Below are 21,225 nucleotides of genomic sequence, written 5' to 3' on the forward strand. Positions count from 1 at the left end.
CGATGCACAAGAGATTGATATTTGTGCTATCTTACCGAGCTCACTTACGCCACCCCCAAGTGTACGGTGACCAAACATTTTAATCATCGGCATTTTGAAAATCTCAAAGCAAATGGAATGACAAAATGGAATAAGTGCCTCATACATTGTTGGTCAACACAAATATTAACATTTAGGGATGGGGTAAGCGAGGCCGGGTAGGATGCACAAGAGATTGATATTTGTGCTATCTTACCGAGGCTCACTTACGCCACCCCCAAGTGTACGGTGACCAAACATTTTAATCATCGGCATTTTGAAAATCTCAAAGCAAATGGAATGACAAAATAGAATATGTGCCTCATACATTGTTGGTCAACACAAATACTTTGCGGAAGGGCCCCCTTTCCCCGGTCGGCGTTCCGTCAACGGGTGCTTGACGACACAACAACGCCGATCTGCATCTCCGGCGCAGAACCACGCCGGTCCCTCGGCTGTCCGGTGAACGAGTCCTTGATGCAAAGACCGTGCCGGCCTGCCCGGCATTATGCCGGGCCGTGTTGCCGCGCTTCAAGCCGTGTGTCCCGCGCCCTGCGCTTGTTCGCCTTCTTGCCCGGTGAACCAATAGGCTGATCGTTGAAATAAGGAAACCGATGACAGCCGGTCGCAAGATTAAATTGCGATCGGCCGTCATCGGCTTCCTTATTCCAACGATTAGTCTATTAGTTCACCGGACAAGAAGGCGAAGAGTGCAGGGCGCATGATCGACACGGCCTGAAGCGCGACAACGAGGGTCGGCATGATGCTAGGGAGGCTGGCACCGTCTTGGCATTAAGGACTCGTTCACGTCTTGGACGAGCGAGAGAAGAAAAGTGGTGCTGCGCCGGAGGGCTATGTCGGCGTTGTTGTCTCATCAAGGACTCGTTCACGGAACGGCGGCCAGGAAAGGGGGCTCGTCTACAAAGTATATTGCGGCGTATAGGTGACCAAACATTCTAATCATCGGCACTAAAATGGAAGAAAGGCCAATGCAATTAAGAAGTAGCTAGTATGAACTAAATGGAATGCCTCATACTTTGTTGGTCGAAACAAATATGAACATCCCGGGATGGCGTTAGTGAGGCCGGGTAGGATGCACAAGAGATTGATATTTGTGCCATCACACCGGGCTCACTAGCGACACCCGAGTGTACGATTGACCGAACATTCTAATCATCGGCACTAAAATGGAAGAAAGAGCCAAGTGGTATCAACTAAATGGAATGCCTCATACTTTGTTGGTCGAAACAAATATTAACATCCAGAGATGGAGTAAGTGAGGCCGGGTAGGATGCACAAGATATTGATATTTGTGCCATCACACCAAGCCTCACTTGCTCCACCCCGAGTGTACGAGTGATCGACCAACCATCTAATCATCGACAAGTAAATCACTTGGGGTAATGTTAAAATGTTTGTCTCCATATTTGGGAGACATTTTTAATATTGGAGTCTAGCTAATGGAAATCAAGAACTAGTCTTGATCTCCAAATGGTGATTAGAGGGAATTTATTCATCTTAAGCAACATTAGGGACAAATGGGATCATGCAAGGGACTTGGGTCATTTGGATCATAAGGCATCAATTAAGGAGGCAACCGGGGACAAAGGGAAACATTTGATGATCCATTATCATAGGCAACAAAGCGACAACTTTTTCCCCTCTAATCTAGCTAGAGTCCTTAAAAGAAATCCATCATAAGCATGGTCAAATACACATATATAGCATTTGGAGAGCAAACAAGCGAGTAGCCATATCACTCAATCCAATAATATAGTAATTTGGATCATAAGGCATCAATTAAGGAGGCAACCGAGGGACAAATTAAGGGAAACATTTGATGATCCGGTAAGTGCATGACACTTTGAGCTACCCAAGAATAAAGGCCAACGAGTGGATAAACATCTGCTCAACCATTTCTTGCGAGTAGAGGAAAAGTAACCAACATTGAAACTTGAATAGTCAAGTGACACTACAAGCAGCTCACACACACATGCAAACACATGTGTTGACGAGTAACTAAACGACGAGAAGAACACCACCGGATATTCATGGGTACTTAGGATCGGTAGGGAATTGATAAAGTACGGTGAGGAGCAAGCATACCATCGAAAGCTGTCAATTTGAGAGAAATAACATTGGGGTAATGTTAAAATGTTTGTCTCCATATTTGGGAGACATTTTTAATATTGGAGTCTAGCTAATGGATATCAAGAACTAGTCTTGATCTCCAAATGGTGATTAGAGGGAATTTATTCATCTTAATTAAGCAACATTAGGGACAAATGGGATCATGCAAGGGACTTGGATCATTTGGATCATAAGGCATCAATTAAGGAGGCAACCAGGGACAAAGGGAAACATTTGATGATCCATTATCATAGGCAACAAATCAGCAATCTTTTTCCCCTCTAATCTAGCTAGAGTCCTTAAAAGAAATTCAAAGCAGGATCAATTAAGGAGGCAACCAGGGACAAAATGAAGTAGCTCTCTGTTGGTATTGGTTACCAACAGGAACTCAAGCCACTACTTGATCTTACTAATTCAAAGCGGGACCAATGCAGGACCGGTGCTGATGTTGCCATCATCTCTGCCCCCAAGAACTCTCTCATGCTCTCTCTCACATGCCATGCCAGCTGCTTGCTCCAAAACACAAGCATCACACAGGCGAGCATAGAAAAAATATATAGCTAACGAGCACAGTAAAACAAAAAGAATGTTTGACTTGTTTTTATTCATGATGACCACAACAGACAGCACAACGGCACCCGGATCGAGCACAACATCATCCTCTCCGTAATTTTGTCCGGAGCAGCATCAACATCCGAGAGAACAACGAGCAGCACAACAGCATCCGGATCGAGCACAACATCAACACATCCGGAGCAGGGGTAGAGGAAGAGGGAGGGGAGGGGAGAGGTGGAGCTCACCGACGCTAGGGGTGGATCGAGGAGGAGGTTGACGACGACGGCAGGGGTGGAGGAGGAGGGAGGGGGGGGGAGAGGTGGAGCTCACCGACGATAGGGGTGGAGGAGGAGGTTGACGACGACGGCAGGGGTGGAGGAGGAGGAAGACGCGGCGGCTCCTCCTCCTTGACGCGGCGGCCCCTCCTCCTCCATGCGGCGGCCCCTCCTCCTCCACGCCGCAGCGGCTTGTGCTGCAGGTGGCGGGGATGGGTGGAGCGTGGCGGCATGCGGCCCTCGCGGAGGAAGGAGGCGGCGGCGGCGACGGCCAGTGCGACGACCATGGCGGCGGCGGCGGGGGAGAGGGAGGGGAGGTGAACGTACGGGCGTGGGGAGGGAGGGGAGGGGAGGGTACGGGGATGATATAACTTACACTAATTCTGTGGCGCACCAGAACAAGTGCGCCACAGAAATAACTACTTCTGTGGCGCACCAGAGCCAGTGCGCCACAGAAATAACTACTTCTATGGCGCACCAGAGCCAGTGCGCCACAGAAATAGTTATTTCCGTCGCGCAGCAAGCATTGTGCGCCACGAAATACCTACCCTAATAATTCGTGGTGGCAGAATGTGGGCCCCACATAATTTCCGTGGCGCACGGTTCAGCTATGCGCCACAAAAATAAGCTATTTTTGTGGCGCACACTTCCTGGTGCGCCACAAAATAAGTTTCTGTGGCGCATTCAAAACGGTGCGCCACAGAACTAAGCTTTGCCTATAAGGGTTTTCCTACTAGTGTTAGTCCCGGCTGTAACCGGGACAAACGGCCCTCTACGTGCCGGGTTGTAACACCAACCGGGACTAAAGGCTATTTTGTAATTTTTTTATAATTATTTTTCACTCCCTCTTCTTAACTTTCGAGTTCCTTCCCGTCCGCTTCCAAGTGATTTGCGCGCATGTATGTGATACTAGTATCATATCAATCCTATTAACATGTTGGTCGATGTCACATTTCTTTATTGTTTGAATTTCAAATAATTATTTTAATAAACAAAAGTAATGATGTAATAATAATCTTGAATAAATAAGTAAGCATTAAATTTGTATTTTTCTAATTTATTTAAATTATGTAATTTTTTTGTAATTTTTAATTTTTTTTGTAATTTTTTAATTTTTTTGCCAAACTTGAAAATTTGATAATCTCAAAATTTATGCAATTATTAATTTAAAATATAAAAAATATGAAATCCTGAATTTCTGGCAAAAATAAAAATCTTCCTACTTTCATATTTATTTGGAATTTTGAGAATCTAAAAATTGGCTAACCAGGTAATTCCTAGTGAATTCGGATGTAATTTTTTTCCACGATCATTTTGATATATTATACGCTTTTTGCCGACGTCGTAATGCCATTTTACCTTTTTCTAAACATTTTATGCAAAAAAGTCAAAATTCAAATTTGTTAATTTTCCCTAATAGTAGGTTGCGTAACATACATGAATTTTAAAATTTTATTTTTTGAATTTTCTATTATTTTCTTTTGTATTTTACAGAGCTAAAAAAGGCAATCCACGGATGTGTGTGTGTGGAGGTGCGTGAGGAGCCAAAAAAACCTAAAAATCGTTTAGTCCCGGTTGGTAAAACCAATCGGGACTAAAGGTCTAGTCCTGGTTGGTCAACTGGGACTAAAGGCTTTTGACTTTAAAGGTTCCTTACGAACCGAGACTAATGAGTGCCGTACGCTTGGGATAATTCAGGGCAACGTGGGTAGACCTTAGAAAACAAGCCTTTTGTTAGGTCCCTTTAGTCCCGATCCAGAACAAGGCCGAGACTAAAGAGACCTAACGAAAGGCTTATTTTCTACTAGTGGTTCATAATTCCGGTTCCATCCATATATGCGCTGCAGGATCGCCTCTGTTTCCAGGCCGGGCACATACAGACAACTCCTAGGCTGGTCCAAAATTTTGTCTACATTGATTCATCTACCATCTAGATGGAATTCTGGCTACATTCATCTCTGCGCTTGCTGTCCGAGTGAACAAGCTTACAGTATCCAGAAAACAACGGATACCCCAGCCCATAGCATAGCTGATAGCTAAAATTCTGCCTACCGACTATCATCTCTCAAAAACAAAATTGTATGCCTAGCTACCAAATGCACATGGACACGGTAGGTCGGTCATCACTTCACCTTATGTTTCTTCGGGGAGAGTTTTATGGAGTACATGATTCGAAACCATATGAAAAAAAGGAATTTTACCAAGAGGATGCTAGGAACAACATTTTCATGGACTAATGTGTGGCATCCCAAAGAGTCAAAGAAAAAAAACGCCCGAACCGCTCCAGGCGGGCGGCCGGGCAAAACCCTATCCGCTTCCCACCTCCTCCCTTCGCCTCTCATCTCGCCACCTCCGGAGCGGCAACATGTTTATCTCCTTGCGTTGCGGGAGCTCTTGCAGCTCATGTGTTACATCAGATAGTCCAATCCTGCCTAGTCACTATCTCTCTCTCTCTCTCCCAGTTTTATTGCCTAACTATCGCTCAAATGCACATGGACATGGCAGACCCTTACTCCACCTAATGTTACTTTGAGAAGAGAGTTTCTTAGAGTGCATACCTGAAAACAACACATACCAATTTGTACGGAAGGATGCTTGCTTATTCCATTTGAAAATTATAGGAACTTTACCAAGAGGAAAGAGGTTGGAAAACATGCTATGAAAGTGTATGGTCCTTTGAAAAACCTTTAAACCGAAGAGACATGTTTTATAATAAGAACATGTGTGACTTTTTTTTCAGAAAAAAAGGGAAATGACCGGCCTCTCCATCGAATTGATGCATGCATCATTTATTTCTTTATTAGAAACCAGTCTCCAGGTCACATATTTTTATTTTTATTATAACTTACTAGTCTTAAAGAAGGAAAACTCTGTTTGTTCATGAAGCATTTCAAAATCTGAAGAATAAGCCGAATGTGTCCTTTCTTTTGAAAATAATTATTCTGGCATCATGAGCAATCTGGATTATAAGGAACAACAAAATTTTCAAGAACCAAGTACCAAGCTTTAATAGCTGGAAAGCAGAATACCCTTCAAGAGATGAAGATGTTGAATTTCAGAATGAAGAATGATATAGTGTACAGTTTGAGTACTGGCTAAAAGATCAGACATAGTTAGAAGTTAGCTTTTCCTTCACCTTTTGTAAATATTTATGTACAGTTTTGATAATGTATAAAAATGCAGTGCGAGCCTTTCTCACTAGTTCTCTTCAAAAAAATTACGAATCAAAAGGGTCGATGCATGTATCAAGTGATCAATCATCTACAAAGATGAATAATATATACATGAACTGGAGTGATATTTCCGGGAAACAACAAAACATGACGCTCAGTGATAGATGTATGACAACGGAGTCGTGGCACCACATGCAATCATTACCAACCATACTACTTGCATCCTTCATTATTGAAAAAAGAATTCGTCGTGGCATTGTCCAGATAGGCAGGAGCTCCGCCCACTGAGATATATGGGAGGATGAGTTTGCTGTGGCCAATTAAGAGCTGGACACGTGTGGTCCCTTGGCTGTGATGTCATTTTGATTCCATATAGTAGTAGTAGTATTTATCATCAGAGAGGTATAGAAGCATCCTAAAATTCAACAGAAATTTCATGAAAAATCATCTTTGGAAGCAATAATGAGTTAATGACTAAACTAGCTAGGAGCAATCATAGTGATTTCACAGTCTGGACCGTCGGATGGGGTCGTTCAACAGTACAGATGAATCTATCTTTCCTGCAGCGCCCGCGCCTCATTTGGTTCCTCAATAATGACCAAACAACCCTCCGCCTTCAGGATGTAGATGGACGCGGACGTCCGTGAAGTCTGCTTGTCCGTGTCCGTCAAAACAGCTAAACGACATCACGGACCGGCCGTGTATTTTATACGGACTCACGGACAGCGTCCGTTGAGCCTGCCAGGCCCATCTGTCCAGCGAAAAAAAAACAAGGAAGAACGAAACAGCAGTATCTCCACTTCTCCATCCCCTCGATAGGACACGGCGGCACGCCGTTCGCCACCGCTGGGTCGGCGCCCCGCTCCTCGCCGCTAGCCTGCGCCTAGCTCGTCGCCGCCCTCCGCCCTCCACACTCCTCCCCCTCCTCCCAGTGCCTCCACTCTACCTCGGGTAGGAGCTCATCGAAGATTCCGAGAAGGTCTCCGCCGGCGAGGGCTCGGCCGCCGGCCACCGCCCGACCCCCGCTCGGCAAGGGAGTGCGGAGGTATCAGCGTCAACCTAGAGGGCAAGGAGCAGGTCTGATCCCTCCCCTTGTTGCAATTGATCCAAGAAATTGCCGAGGAGGAGGAGATCATGAATCCGGTGAGAAAGGTCCGTTTCTCCCCATCGACGTCCGCGAGCGACCGGTGGACGTCCGTGGATATGCCAACTTGTTAATACGGACTCCACGGACAAGGGAATTAGCTAACACGGCTTATGTGATTAATGGAGCGGATTTCACGGACGTGTCCGTCTGCATAGTTACTCCGCCTAACTGAAGAAGACCTAGCTTCGCCCTTCTAATTATGTAATCATACTGTTCACATCCCGACACGTTGCACATATGAACTACTCTTGATAACGACAATTCACTAGATTAATTGGCACAATGATAGGCATATTAATATTCACCTATCAACCAGCAAAACACATTGGGAATCACAGAAGAAGAAAAAAAAGCAAAAAAAAGGGATATGTGTGCATAATAGGAAACTTAATTTCCATGGAAAATTTTGGATGAAACGAGTAACCCAGAGGCTAGAGGAGGATGGGAGGTTGTGGAGCACAGATCTCCAAACAAAATAATAGCACAAGGTCAGAAAGATGACTAAGACTGCTCATAGTGGGAGTAACATAGCACATCTCAAGGCATTTTGGTGACATGACATACTAATAAATGAAGAAAAAGAGTGAGGTGGTAACTAGCTATGTTACCATAACATCACACATCTCAAAGCAATATGAGTCTACAACATAATTAATGAAACATTGCATGACACCACATCTAAGTTACTACCCACTATGAAGGTAGTAACATATACTAGTAACATCACATATGTTACTAGTCTAAGTTACTCTCTACTATGAGCAGCCTAATGTTGCAAGCTCAGTCGACCAATGTTTAGTACTCCTACCCCTAAAGGCAACAAACACATTTCTAGCTGGAAAATTTCGGTGATAAACAACCGCTTAAATTTCGTCCAGCACAAGGGACATGTGCTCCTGCCGGTCATGAACCACCTCCGCATTCACTCCCGGTGGAACTCGTAGCGGCAAGCCGGTAACACGTAGCACACGACAGGGTTTAAGATTCATTAGCTTTCTCATTCTACTCTTTCACAAAGGAGTGCGAAGAGAACTCAGTGCCCCCAAGTACACAACGCACTGGTTTCCGCATGTAGCCAAAGGCAGCGGCAGCTCTTTGGTCATGAGTCCATGAGACTTTTCAGGTAAATTTTACCCAGCCTAGAAAAACTCATATCAATGGAATAAGAAACACAATAGTACTTAACGGTCGTTCTGATTATAACCTGAAGTGAAAGTTTTACCGGGTGCGCAATGCTAAATAGCGTCTAATAATTTGTTTTCACCCTTGAAAGTGAATAAGTTTTGCATATGTGTTTGTGGTTTTGATTATACCCTTTGGCTTGAGAAAATTACAAAAAACCACCACATTAGATGCAATGGTTTCAAACAACCACCAATATACGGAATTTTTTTTAAAAAAAAAACAGTCTACAACACGTAACATATAGCACTGACTCGTCTCTAATGCTGATTTGGCCACACTGACACGTGGGTTCCGCTGTCATGCTAATGTGGCGACTGATTAATGAGAAAGAGAGGAGCCCCGTATATTGGTTCTAGCTTTGGGCTTGTTTGCCAGTGGAACCCACTTGTCAGATAACATTAATTTTCTCTTTTTTATTTTTCTATTTCTCCTATAATTTTTTTCTTGTCTTTTTTTTCCTGGGCGTTGCCCCGACCCGTGCTTGAGCCTGAGCTAGCCGAGGCCTGCTCGTCGGCGCCCGCGCCACTCTGGCCGGCGACGAAGCTCGTCCCGTTGGCTCCTGGTCAGACCTCGCCCCGTCGGCCCCTGGTCCGACCTCGCCCGTGCCCGCCCTGGATGGCGCTTGCCCCGCGTGGCACCTTGTCGGAACTCGCCCTTTGGCGCTCTGGCCGGACCTCGCTCGCGCCGCCCTACTCGGCGCTCGGCCGGAGCTCGTCCCGACGATCCCTGGACGGACCTCTCCCGCGCTGCCATGGTTGGCGCTCGCCCCGTGTGGCCCTTCCCCGGCTCCTGGCCGCTCCGCCCTGCTCGGCGCTCGGCCAGAGCTCGTCCCGCCGGCCCATTGCCGGACCTCGCCCGCGCCCGCCCTGGCTGGCGCTCGGCCCGCGTAGCCCTTTCCCGGCCCCTGGCCGTGCTTTCCTGGCCGGACCTCCCACTTTCTAAACCTAAATTTGCACATGATGTTAAGGTAATTCTCTGTTTAAAAATTGCACTCGTCTAATTCACACTATTTATACGGAGTACCATAATTGCACATATTTATATTTATGCATTTTCTTGGGTTTATGAATGTGCAGTTCAACACATTGCATTTTACCCACCACAAATGCACATTATTTTTGCGCAATTGACTGGGTAGCAATCTGCAGAATTTTTGGCAAAAAGGACCAGCTCTACGAGTGAATTATCAAAAAGGACCACCTCCCAGTGAAATTGCCAAAAAGGACTACCTGCGTCGTGGCGGCAAGCTCCCCCAAAAGACACTGGCACTTGCCGCCACAGCCTATGGCGACACGTACGGTTCACGCACCGACAAGCGACACGTGGCACTTGCCGCCACCATCTGTGGCGGTAGACACTGTTCACTTGCCGCCACAGCCTGTGGCGGCAGGTGCCACGTGTCGCTTGGGGGAGCTTGCCGCCACTGGATGTGACGACAGGTGCCACGTGTCGTTTGGCGAGATTGCCGCCACGGTGCAGGTGGTCTTTTTTGTCAATTTCATTTGGAGGTGGTCCTTTTTGCCAAAAATTCGCAATCTGCATGCCCAAAGTAATTCATATTTGTATTTGTGAAACTTTTGGGTTGAGAAATGTTTAGTAGCTTTCACATCTTAACCCTACTATTGCACAGAATTGTATTGTGCAAGTTTGGTTTGAAATTTGCAACCGGATATTTTGCACTTTGAAGCCTGGAAGCCTATAATTGCATATATGTACTATTTCTGATATTTGAGTTTGTATTATTCTCTCCTTTTCCTTGGGGTGGGGGGAAGGGGGGGTGATTGCAATTCATGAATGAGGCTCCACTGGGTCGACGCCACATTGCAAATCTGAGAACTGCCTTCGTCCTTGTAAGGACGTAATCGCACTCCTATCATGCACAACACGTTGCACATTTGAACTGCTCATGGCAATAACAACTCACCAGTATTTGATGCAAATATGGGCATACCTATTACAATTCAGTATTCACCTATCAATCAGAAAAAAAAAACAAATTAGAAGAGCCGCGCGCGCGTATAATCTATACCTAATAATAAAGGAGCTAAGGTTTCTGCCAAAATTTTCGTCAACGCTTTTTTTTGGACGGTTTTGCCCTCTCACCAATTTACATAATACATGAAACTGCCCTGTACCGGTTCGTTTCGTTCTTTTCCTTTTCCTCCTCTAACCGCGAGCAGAGAACTGCTCTTCCACACAAGCCGCGCGTCGCGCTGCCGCGTGTGGTCGCGAAGGTCCGCCGGAGATCGATGCGCGTCTCCCGCGCGGTCCTCCTCTAGCTTCAGGTGCGACTCCTCCTGCCGGGGAGGGTGGCGGATTGAAGGACGGAGGAGCAGAGGCTCCGGAACCGCCTGCTCCGAGCTCCTGAGTTGGCCCCTCCGCAAGCTCATCCTCGATCTGTAGGTGGGAGAAAACCAGATGGGAAGGTGTTGAATGGGATCTTGCCAGCCATGGTAGTGAAGGAGATCTTGGCCGGCCACGCCGGGGATGGGAAGAGACCGGTGGAAGGGGAATAACGGGATGGGAGTGCTGGCAGCAGAGGTGTGTAGGGGTGGCCGGCTCTGAAGGGGATGAGTGGGTCGGGGAAGGGGTAGAGATGCAGCCAGACAGATAGGTGATGATAGCGAAAGAGAAACTGACAGAGATTCAGCGAGAGAGATGGTTGCTAGCTAGGTGTGCGTGCGTTCTTCCTACCTGTGCTTTGCTGCTAACTCCAAGTTGTGTTTTTTGTGCACTTCGTTGCCCCTGATTGCTTGTTGTATGTACTTCGTTGCTGCTGCTGATTGCTTGATGTAAATGGTATTGCTAGCTTCGCTGATTGATGTGAAAAATTGTCTGAGAGAAAGAGTAAGATAGAGAGGTATTATTTGCATGAGTAAGAGACTGACAAGGACTAGACTGAATGAGGATACTGTGGTTTCATGTTGTGAGGCTGTAATAATACTCTAAAAACTGTGCTCAACATTAAATTAGAGAGGCCACTTGCAAAACTGATAAAATCATGATCTCTCGGTGACCAAGAAACCTACGCTGCAGTTTCATCTTCCTAACACTGTCCAATTAGTTAATAAAAATGGTGCGCCACATGATTCCTGCAATCCTGCTGCCATGCTCCGTCACTGGGCTGAACTCCTAGCTAGCGAGTCAGCACCACAGCCTAAGCTCCCTAGCTACGAAGTACACCAAGGGAAAGCTGGCTCAAGTTTGCGTGCTTGGATAGAAAAAAAGTTTGCTGCTGCTTAGGTGAAAGGATAAGAAAACAATGAGTGGCAGAGGAGGTGCCGCATGCTTCCTTCTAGCAGCTGCTAATTGTGTGTGTGGTTCGTAGGAATCGTAGCTGTGCATGACGATAACTTGATGCGTGTGTGCTGACTGCTAGCTGTGGTGATCCGTTATTGTGAGCCATTGTGTTTGTTTTGATATTCTAAATGGATAACAATGAACGTAGTTTTACATCTTGGTAGTAGGCAAATTAGAGTTCATTCGGGGACAACTTTTGTAATATAATTAAACTAAATTAATTTAACCACCGTATTAGAATAAAGTAATAGCAGCCAACAATTTATTGGTCTTCCTTTTCTCCTCTTACCGGCAATGGTATATTGATGTTGCACTGGCGCATATACGATGTAGTATGATCGAATCGGGGGTAGAGGAGGCAGTGACAACAAGCCTAGCTGCGGTTGATTAATGCGACAAACTTATACCAAGAAAAGCATTCGCAGTGTGACACAGTAGCATATTAGTGATGGACTATTAGAATTGATTATGTTAGTCATCAAAAGAAGAAATATTGACCAATATCAACGATGGTGACTGTTTGTCCCAGTGCAACGCACGGGTACTTTTGCTAGTAGGAAACTTAAATTTCCACGACAAATTTGGATGAAACGAAGAACCCGGAAGCTAGAGGAGGACGGCGAGGTTGCTGGAGCACAGATAGATCTCCCCAAACAAATTAATCCCACATGGTGAGAAAGAAGACTAATTGCAAAGTTCTGTCGACAAATGTTTAGTACTCATTCTACTCCTAGACAATTTCGGCGACGGCGGGTTGCTGAACTTTGGTCCGGCACAAGGGGCAGGTGGTCTTGCCGGTCATGAACCAGCAGCGCATGCACTCCCGGTGGAACTCGTGCCGGCATGCCGGCAGCACGCAGCACACGTCGCCGTCCTCCAGCACCCCCCAGGCACACGGGGCACTCCTCCTCCGCCGCCGGCGGTTCGCCGCCTGTGCTGGAGGCGCCGGCGCTGTTGCTTCCTTCGCCTTGGGGCCGTGTGTAGGTAGGCACGTAGTCTATCAGCTGTGCTAACTCTTTCCGGCGTTGCCTGTGGAGGCACCAGAAGACCAGGGCTGATACGATGAAGAAGATGGCGAAGATCACGGTATCTGAGAGCAGCTCCTGCAGGGGAGATGGAGGAGGCATGGCCGCCGGGCCGGTGTTGGTGATGTTCGCAGGAGTCGACGTGTCTGTGCGGGAATTAAGGCTGCTTTGCCGTCGTCATATTCAGAGACATATACAAGATAAGGCAGTAAGGTAAGGTCCGTGTCCGAAACAAAGTCGGATTATACGAGAAGATATAATTGAACCGTCCATTGCTGCTAAATCAAAGCTCTAGGTTGACAAATTTGATATATAGCATAGAAGGGAGGGACAAAGATTTGGTGCACATGAGTATCAGTGATCTCGTTTTTCAAATAAAAAAAATATTTTTGTGTTTCAAAAAATTCTGAAAACAAATCTGCATAAAGCCAATAATGTATCCCACGAACGTGTAAAATATTAATTTCAAATAGTTTATATTTTAAGCTACATAAAAATGATAAAAGTGTAGATCTGAGTAGTCATTTTCAAAACTTCAAAAACATAGCAGATTTTGTTATTTTTATCTAGCACAAAATAAAAAAGAATTTGTGATTGAGATTTTGCATGATTGTGAGATGTATCACTAACAATCTCCAGAATTATTTTCAGATTTTTTTATAACTTATAATTTTTTTTAAATGGCGAGAGCACTGGAGCTCGGAAGCCAAAAGCACTTTTCGAGAAGGGAGCGAATATATTTGGAAACAATTAAGGACCAAACTGCAAAGCTGATGCGGGCGTCATTCCATCTTTTCGTCCTCTCTTTTACATGCATGCAACTGAACACACTATAAGCAGTTGGGGCAGAGTCACGAAAATTGCATGAAGCAGGCATCAAAGAGGACTAGAAATGTTGGCGCGGAGATACACATCACCTTTGGTATGTAGATCGTTAGTTACAATATTATGAAAATAGTACAATATCTGAATTGCTGAAGTACCGTATAAGTGCTGGTGTTGAAACACTGATCAAGTAACATAACAAGGCTAATGCAGCTCTAAGGTTCAATTTTTTTCCATCGCCTGTAGGTGATTGTGAAACGATGAAAAAGAGAATAGTAAGGATAAAAATCACCAGATGATTGTAGGACAATGGAAAAAAAATGATAGTATACAAGTAGCACTAGAGTGAGCGAGGACACTGTGGCGCAATTGGGAAGGGTGATGAACGATAGAGCAAGTTTTCCAGAGATACAACATAGGAAGTAATAGTATTTTCGACGACTAAAAGAGTCAGCGAGTGGTGAGGTATTTTGTTCAGGAGTTGCTACAAAATAAAACGATAGTATTTTCTCTGACTCATAGAGGTGGTGGAAGATGGGGTAACCATATTTTTCCGAAGATACTATAGAAGAAGGCAGTAGTATTTTTTCCATGTAAAATAGGCAACATGAGGTGGAGTAAGTACATATTTCTAGTGGTACCGTCCGCGCATGAACAATGCTGTGGAGGGCAAATTTTATATATAGCGAAGTGCTCGAAGCGAGGATAGCGCCTACCTACTGCAAAAAGCAACGACCGCAGACCATTCTTTACAGAGACACTGTAGGGAGGGTAGTAGTATTTTTCCTAGATCAAAGGCGGTGAACGGTTGAGTAAGCATATTTCGCCGGTATTGCTACAAAATAAGACAACAATACGTTCCCAGGTAAAAGAGTCAGAGGGCGGTGAAGTAAGTATAGTTTTTCGAGGGCACCATAGAAGAAGGCAGTAGTATTTTCTCCGGGTAAAATAGCCGATGAATAACTATAGGGCGATCATGAACTATTGCAAATAAATAATTTTTGAGTAATTACTGTCGAAAACTTACCACCATTGTTTGTCGAATGAAAGGGGCCTAGAACAGTGTAATGTTTTGTTTCTTAAAGTTAACGTTGGAGAACATTGAATCTACTGCGGAAGAAGGAGGTTATCGATAAAGAGTTACCGTCAACGAATTACTGCTACAAATATCTATTGATAAATATTGTTTGGAAATTATGTCAAAGAATTACACGTCAACGAAAACATAATGATGGGTAACCATCGCCAGAGAATTATTTTTAAAGTTAAAAGGTTGTGTTGATAAATTACTGATGGAAAATTGATGTAAAGTAATTGCTGAAGAAAATTAATCTAAAAATTACCGGTAAAATTTTTATTCAACATATGGGTGCACTATTGGTCACTGTTCATGTGCGCGCAGGAACATTGTCAGGAGGGTTGTGGTGGCTCTAAATCTCTCGGGCTTTTATACAGGTAGATAGATATTATACCCTTATAAGGTTCCTAAGGACAACCTCCACTCTTACCAGTAACTTATTGTGCATTTCAAATCCGGAACTCTCAGAGGACATACTAGTACAAAACAAGCCATTAAAACGACTGAAATGACCAATCACACACGATAAACCTTATCGTTCCTATGAAAGGGTGGACACTGCGACTCTATAGCATACATGGTTTCCGAGAATCCTGTACGATGGGGAATACTTTCGTAAACGTTTTCGGTCACTCAACCATCCGCGTTCATCGTCTGTGTTTTCTATGATCGCAAACGTCTTTCATTTCTTGGTCGCATGTTTCCTTTCCGACATGATCTTTATCGTTCCTCGTATATGCTGATTAAACATTGTTAACGGTTTTTTTTATCTAAACTGACTAGTTATAACTGCAGAGCAATGATACTAGCAGGTGTAGGTCCAGCTAAATATTAATGGAAATACAATACCAAATCTCAGTTATATTCAGCAGATCTGATCATCATATGTATATATATATTTGAGACATAGCTTTATGTGGTAGCTCAATAAACAAAAAAAGATACACAAAAGAAAAAATAATGTAGCTTTTCTTGGATGCGTCTTGTCTCTGTGACGGTGATGTACCTTGCAAGGATGAAAATGGAGAGATTTGTTCATATGTCCTTGGTCGTCGTGGTCTTGCACCACCCTGCAACAACCTGTAGTCATGATACTACTACTCCCAAAAGGGTAGATGCCACTCGGTGCAGGGGCACTTATGTTTTTGCAAGTTTTGCTTGAAGAATCTGAAAATAAAGTACAAAATACTTTTCAATGTGAGAATGTTATACACAGATAGAAATGATAATCAAATATTCCAAATAAAAGAAAAAAAACTAGTTACTCACATGCCTTGTACCATTCCATTCGCTTGGGTGATCAGGAGGTGACGATGTAGATGCAGCGCATCACCAACGTGGATGAACATCGCATCAGCGATGCAACACCTCGGTGATGTTTGCTCCATCTAGGTGCGCCTTTTGGTATATTGCTCGTAAGCATACAAGAGGGGTTACGGCTGTTGTGGGGAGTGTTGTCAGCTGGATATGCTTGGCCCCCTTATATAAGGGCCACTTAGCAAAGGATAGGCCGTGTGAGGGGAAAACTGTGTGTGATATTTGCAAACGATTTGCACTCTGTAAAACGTGTGTGCCACTGTAATAGACGATTTCTTCTTAGTAACCATGTGCAATGTGTTGCCCTATGTATATAACTACTTTCGCACAAGTATCACCAATCACCATTATTTGAAAAACAAAGTGCCCAGGTAGCATGAACTAGAAAAATCAAATTTTATTGCTAGTTATATTTGCCAACAATTGGCAAACATAAGAACACATTTCTTCTAGTTATTTTTCACAACCCCAGTTCACAATTAAGTTCTTAACTGAGGACCAGTATGCATCATAAAACATTAACCCATGTACATCTCACAGAGGGTTATATAACTAGGCGAACGACATTATTTTTGAGAATGAACTTAAATATGCAGATTATTTCTTCCAGCAGTTCAAAGATCTTCATAATATTAGCCCAACCAGTGGTTAAGATGCTCATATCCCTAGTTTTGTCTACCTTGAGCCAAACGTATTTCTCGGTCTTGATAAAGTGAGGGCACCATGTGTGAATTTGCAATCCATCTTTTTCAATGTGCAAGTCCAGGAGTTACCTCCTTGTGTAGTAAACTGACAAGTACTAAAATAGAAATAAAATCATGAATATGTAGTTAATTACTAGTTTCTATATGTGTATTGTCAATACGAAATTCCAAGTACCATTAAACATGACTTGCTATAATTACTTACCATCTTGCTTTTTCTAATGATGACATTTGACTTTGTCATCTCGCAAACATACAAAGGTATATGTAAGGCACACCTTCATGCAAGCGCTTCCTAAGCCGATTGAATTGTGACCTAGTCATCTCTAGGTAATTGGCATATACCATGTGATGCTCGAAATATTTTTTCTTTAATATAAGGGCCTACAAATATAATATACATAAGTGTGATTTTTTTCTAATTACAATATAATTGTACACACAAGTGTACATAATGATTAATCGAACCTCAAGGATAAACTTTGATTCGTTTTGGTTATCCCACCCTGTGTTGAACATGACGCTCATCATCAGCATAGCTACCACTGGTGATGTCAATGACAGCCTAGACGACTTTCCTACGTTATCAAGAGTGAATAATGAAAATCCTACATCTGAACAAAAAGAAAACCCTACTAAATGAAATCAAGGGTGAAAACAAAAAACCCTAATGAATCGGCTAAGATTTACTGGGGAGATTAATATCTATCTGAAATATGTACAACTACCATGGATCCGATGGAGATCTAGCTTCATCTATACTTGGATGTAAATAATTCACTCGAATCCGAATACTGGTGGCTAGTGTGAAAGACGAAAGCTATTACTAGCAGAAAAGGGAGCAATTGTACTTAACCTTGTGCGCTGCAAATATGGAGTCGAGGAGGCAGCTTCCTCAGTTCTTCGCATGTCGACCAGAGAAGAGAAGATGATGATGGTGAAAAGAGGAGATATGGTGTGAGGTTCCATCAGTCACCCACAAGTACTTAAATATGATGGAAAACACTACACACGATCAAAGTACAAATAACATTTGAGATAGCTATCGGAAAGTGACACCACAAATAAATAAATCGTAGTTAAGAACTTGCAGACATATGGTGACAATTGCTCCTTCTGGAATTGTGCGTGAAAAGTCGTCACACACGTCCCCCATATGTTATTTTCATGTGCTATATTTTCACTTACGCGCTGTAGGTCACCTGAGCCTAGGTAGGTGTCTTAGGATCGAGGGCCACCATTATACCGTACAACACAAGGAAAACACATTCCACGTGCTATGGAGTCCATAAAAGGACCAATCTATAATAGTGACATGTGGAATAAAAATGCTTAGAAAAACAAACCAGGTTTGTCTAAGCACTAGTGGTTATTTGTTCAAGTGGTGTTAGTTAAGTATATTGCACGGAACCACAGTTTCAGATCAACTTATAACAATTAGCTTCAACTTTTGTGCATTTTAATAATACCACAACTTTAAAGATAACCAACAACAAACTCATCCAAGCCCACCCTTTGATTAGCAGTTTAGCACCCCTAGAGGAGGACGGCATGGTTGCGGGAGCACGGATCTCTCCAAGCAAATTAACCCCACAGGGTCAGAAAGTTACTAATTTCTGAATCCAATGGCCCAATTTTTCTAGTCCGAAATACTAGGCCGGAGGAGTACTTCTAGTTCAAAAACAAAATAGACATGCCTAGCTAGCTATACAATTTCCGCGACGGCCGGCGGCTGAACTTTGGTCCTGCACAAGGGACAGTTGGTCTTGCCGGTCATGAACCACCGCCGCATGCACTCCCGGTGGAACTCGTGCCGGCACGCCGGCAGCACGCAGCACACGTCGCCGTCCTCCAGCGCACCCAGGCACACGGCGCACTCCTCCGCCGCGGGCTCGCCGCCTGTGGTCGATGCGCCGCCGCTGCCTTGACCTTGGGGACGTGTGTAGGACGACACGTAGTCTATCATCTTCGCTAGCTCCTTCCGCCGTTGCCAATGGAGGCACCAGAAGACCAGGGCTGATACGATGAAGAACACGGCGAAGATGGCGGTATCCGAGAGCAGCTCCTGCTGCAGGGGAGTTAGACGAGGCATGACCGCCGGCCGCCGGCCGGTGTTGGTGTCTTGGTGATGCTCGCGCGTGTCGACGTATCTGTGCGGAAATTAAGTTTGCTTTGCCGTAGCCATATGCAGAGACATAGACAACATACAAGATAGATAGGTCAGTAAGGTAAGGTCCGTGTCCAAAACGAACTCGGATTATATGAGAAATTTTAATGGGAGCAAAAATGCCCCAGAAAAACTGAACCGTCCATGCCTTCTAAATCAAAGCTCTAGATTGACCAAGTTGAGATAGCATAGAAGGAAACAATACATTAGCGTGCGGCGTCATTCCATCGATCTGCTCCTCTTCTCTTCTATATGCATGCAACTGAACACGCTACAGGCAGTTGGGGGCGGAGTCACGAATATTGCATGAAGGAGACATCAAAGAGGAATCCCTGTTGCCACTTGTTGGGACGCCCAGACACTAAAATTCACAGCATTAGATGGTTTCAGCAAAGGGAGTAGTGGATCTAGAAAAATTGCAAGTGGGTGTGGGGCTTGCTGGTGTCCCATCTCCGCCCCGCATGTGTAACTCTAATACTCCTATCAACAGTGATTACTTTGGCAAAGGGACAGCAAAAAAAAGAAATATCGACTGATTAAATGGAGTATAGTTTGTAGATCCAAAGACTAAAGTGAGCTTGGAGTTCATGACCTTGAGGTCAAGAACTCAGCCTTACTAGGTAAATGGTTATTTAAGCTTCTTACCGAGAACAGGGGTTGGCAAATTATTCTAAGGAGAAAGTAAATCGGCTCGAAGGCTTTATTCCAAGTGGTTTGAAAACCGGGGGATTCACATTTTTGGGCAGGTTTCATGGCTTCGAAGAAATTCTTTTTTCGCCATTGTACTTTTTCCATCAATAATGGAGCACATATACGGTTGTGGGAGGACATTTGGTTAGACAATGCCCCTCTATGTGAATAGTATCCTTCTTTGTATAGTATTGTTCGTCGCAAAAGTGATATCATTGCTACGATAATGGCTGCCTCACCTCCGGATGTGATGTTCAGACGGGATTTGATTGGGCAGAGGCTAGTTGCATGGAACTCACTAGTGGAAAATGGGACATCAGTCCCGGTGCATTTGGTACTTTAGTCCCGGTTGTGCAGTAAAGGGTCTCTGCCGCGACAGATAAAATGGTTGTTTCTCTGCCGCGGCAGAGTTTCAGGGTTTTATTTTACCCATTCAAATCTGCAATGCATACATCATTCAAGAAACCACAACATCGTCATGAATATATAGACATCTTCATGAAATGCAGTACACGTAATGCATGTTTACAATATAAAATCGATCCTCTTTACCATATCTATTTTATATCCCTAATGTCATACATGAAATCCCAATGGTATGCTCCAGTTGGAGCTATGACCTCCCTAATTAAGAATCCCGCAAATTCCTCTTGAATTACTCGTATGTGATCCACCGTTAGGAGAGAGTCCCGCACACGTTCCATCTAATTTTAAAAAAGGAGATCAATATTATGAATGGAACTCAGTACAATTGATGGTAATAAAATAAGATTGTGAAATATTATTCACGTACATGAAGGGCATATATAGCCATCTTCGGCTCCCGGTGACAGGTCATCTCGTGAATGAACTCGCACATAGTATCCACACAAGTTATTTCCGGGTTCCTGCTTCAAACACTTTACGAAAAAAATAGTTCGATCAAACTAATAATCAAGCATGGTATTGAAACAAAAAATCAGAGAGATTCACGGACATAGCTATAGTAGTACTTACAGGTAGATCTCGAAATGTAATCTCCGGTTTTCATTCACCCGGAGCAGTTTTGATGAACCGTTTTCAAACCCTGCCCGGGAAAGAAAAAATACGTAAATGAGTTATTAATTACTTGATATCAGGAAATGAGAACATAAGATGTTGATACATGTGATATTGATTGGAATTACATGTGGATCATGGCACTTCCCTGGAAGCTTCGTGGCAAAATAGGACCCTGGGCGTTGATTTCGTCTAATTCCGAGAATATTTCGTTACTAGGATTTCTGAAACCAAAAACAGCAGAAAACGACAATCGGCTCTTCGGCATCTTGTTAATAGGTTAGTTCCAGAAAATGCACGAATATGACATAAAGTGTGCATAAAACATGTAGATATCATCAATAATGTGGCATGGAACATAAGAAATTATCGATACGTCGGAGACGTATCAGCCGCCTCTTCGCATATATAAGCCCTTTCGACCTAAAAACGCGATACCTTTTGACGAAACTCCAGAAAGACTCCAGGGGCGCCGCCGCCATCGCGAAACTCCAATTCCGGGGACAGAAGTCTCTGTTCCGGCACCCTGCCGGGACGGGGAAGTGCCCCCGGAAGCCATCTCCATCGACGCCATCGCCTCCATCATGCTCCGTGAGTA

The sequence above is a fragment of the Lolium rigidum genome, chromosome 5 (assembly GCF_022539505.1).
Source record: "Lolium rigidum isolate FL_2022 chromosome 5, APGP_CSIRO_Lrig_0.1, whole genome shotgun sequence".
NCBI classification, from domain to species: Eukaryota; Viridiplantae; Streptophyta; class Magnoliopsida; order Poales; family Poaceae; genus Lolium; species Lolium rigidum.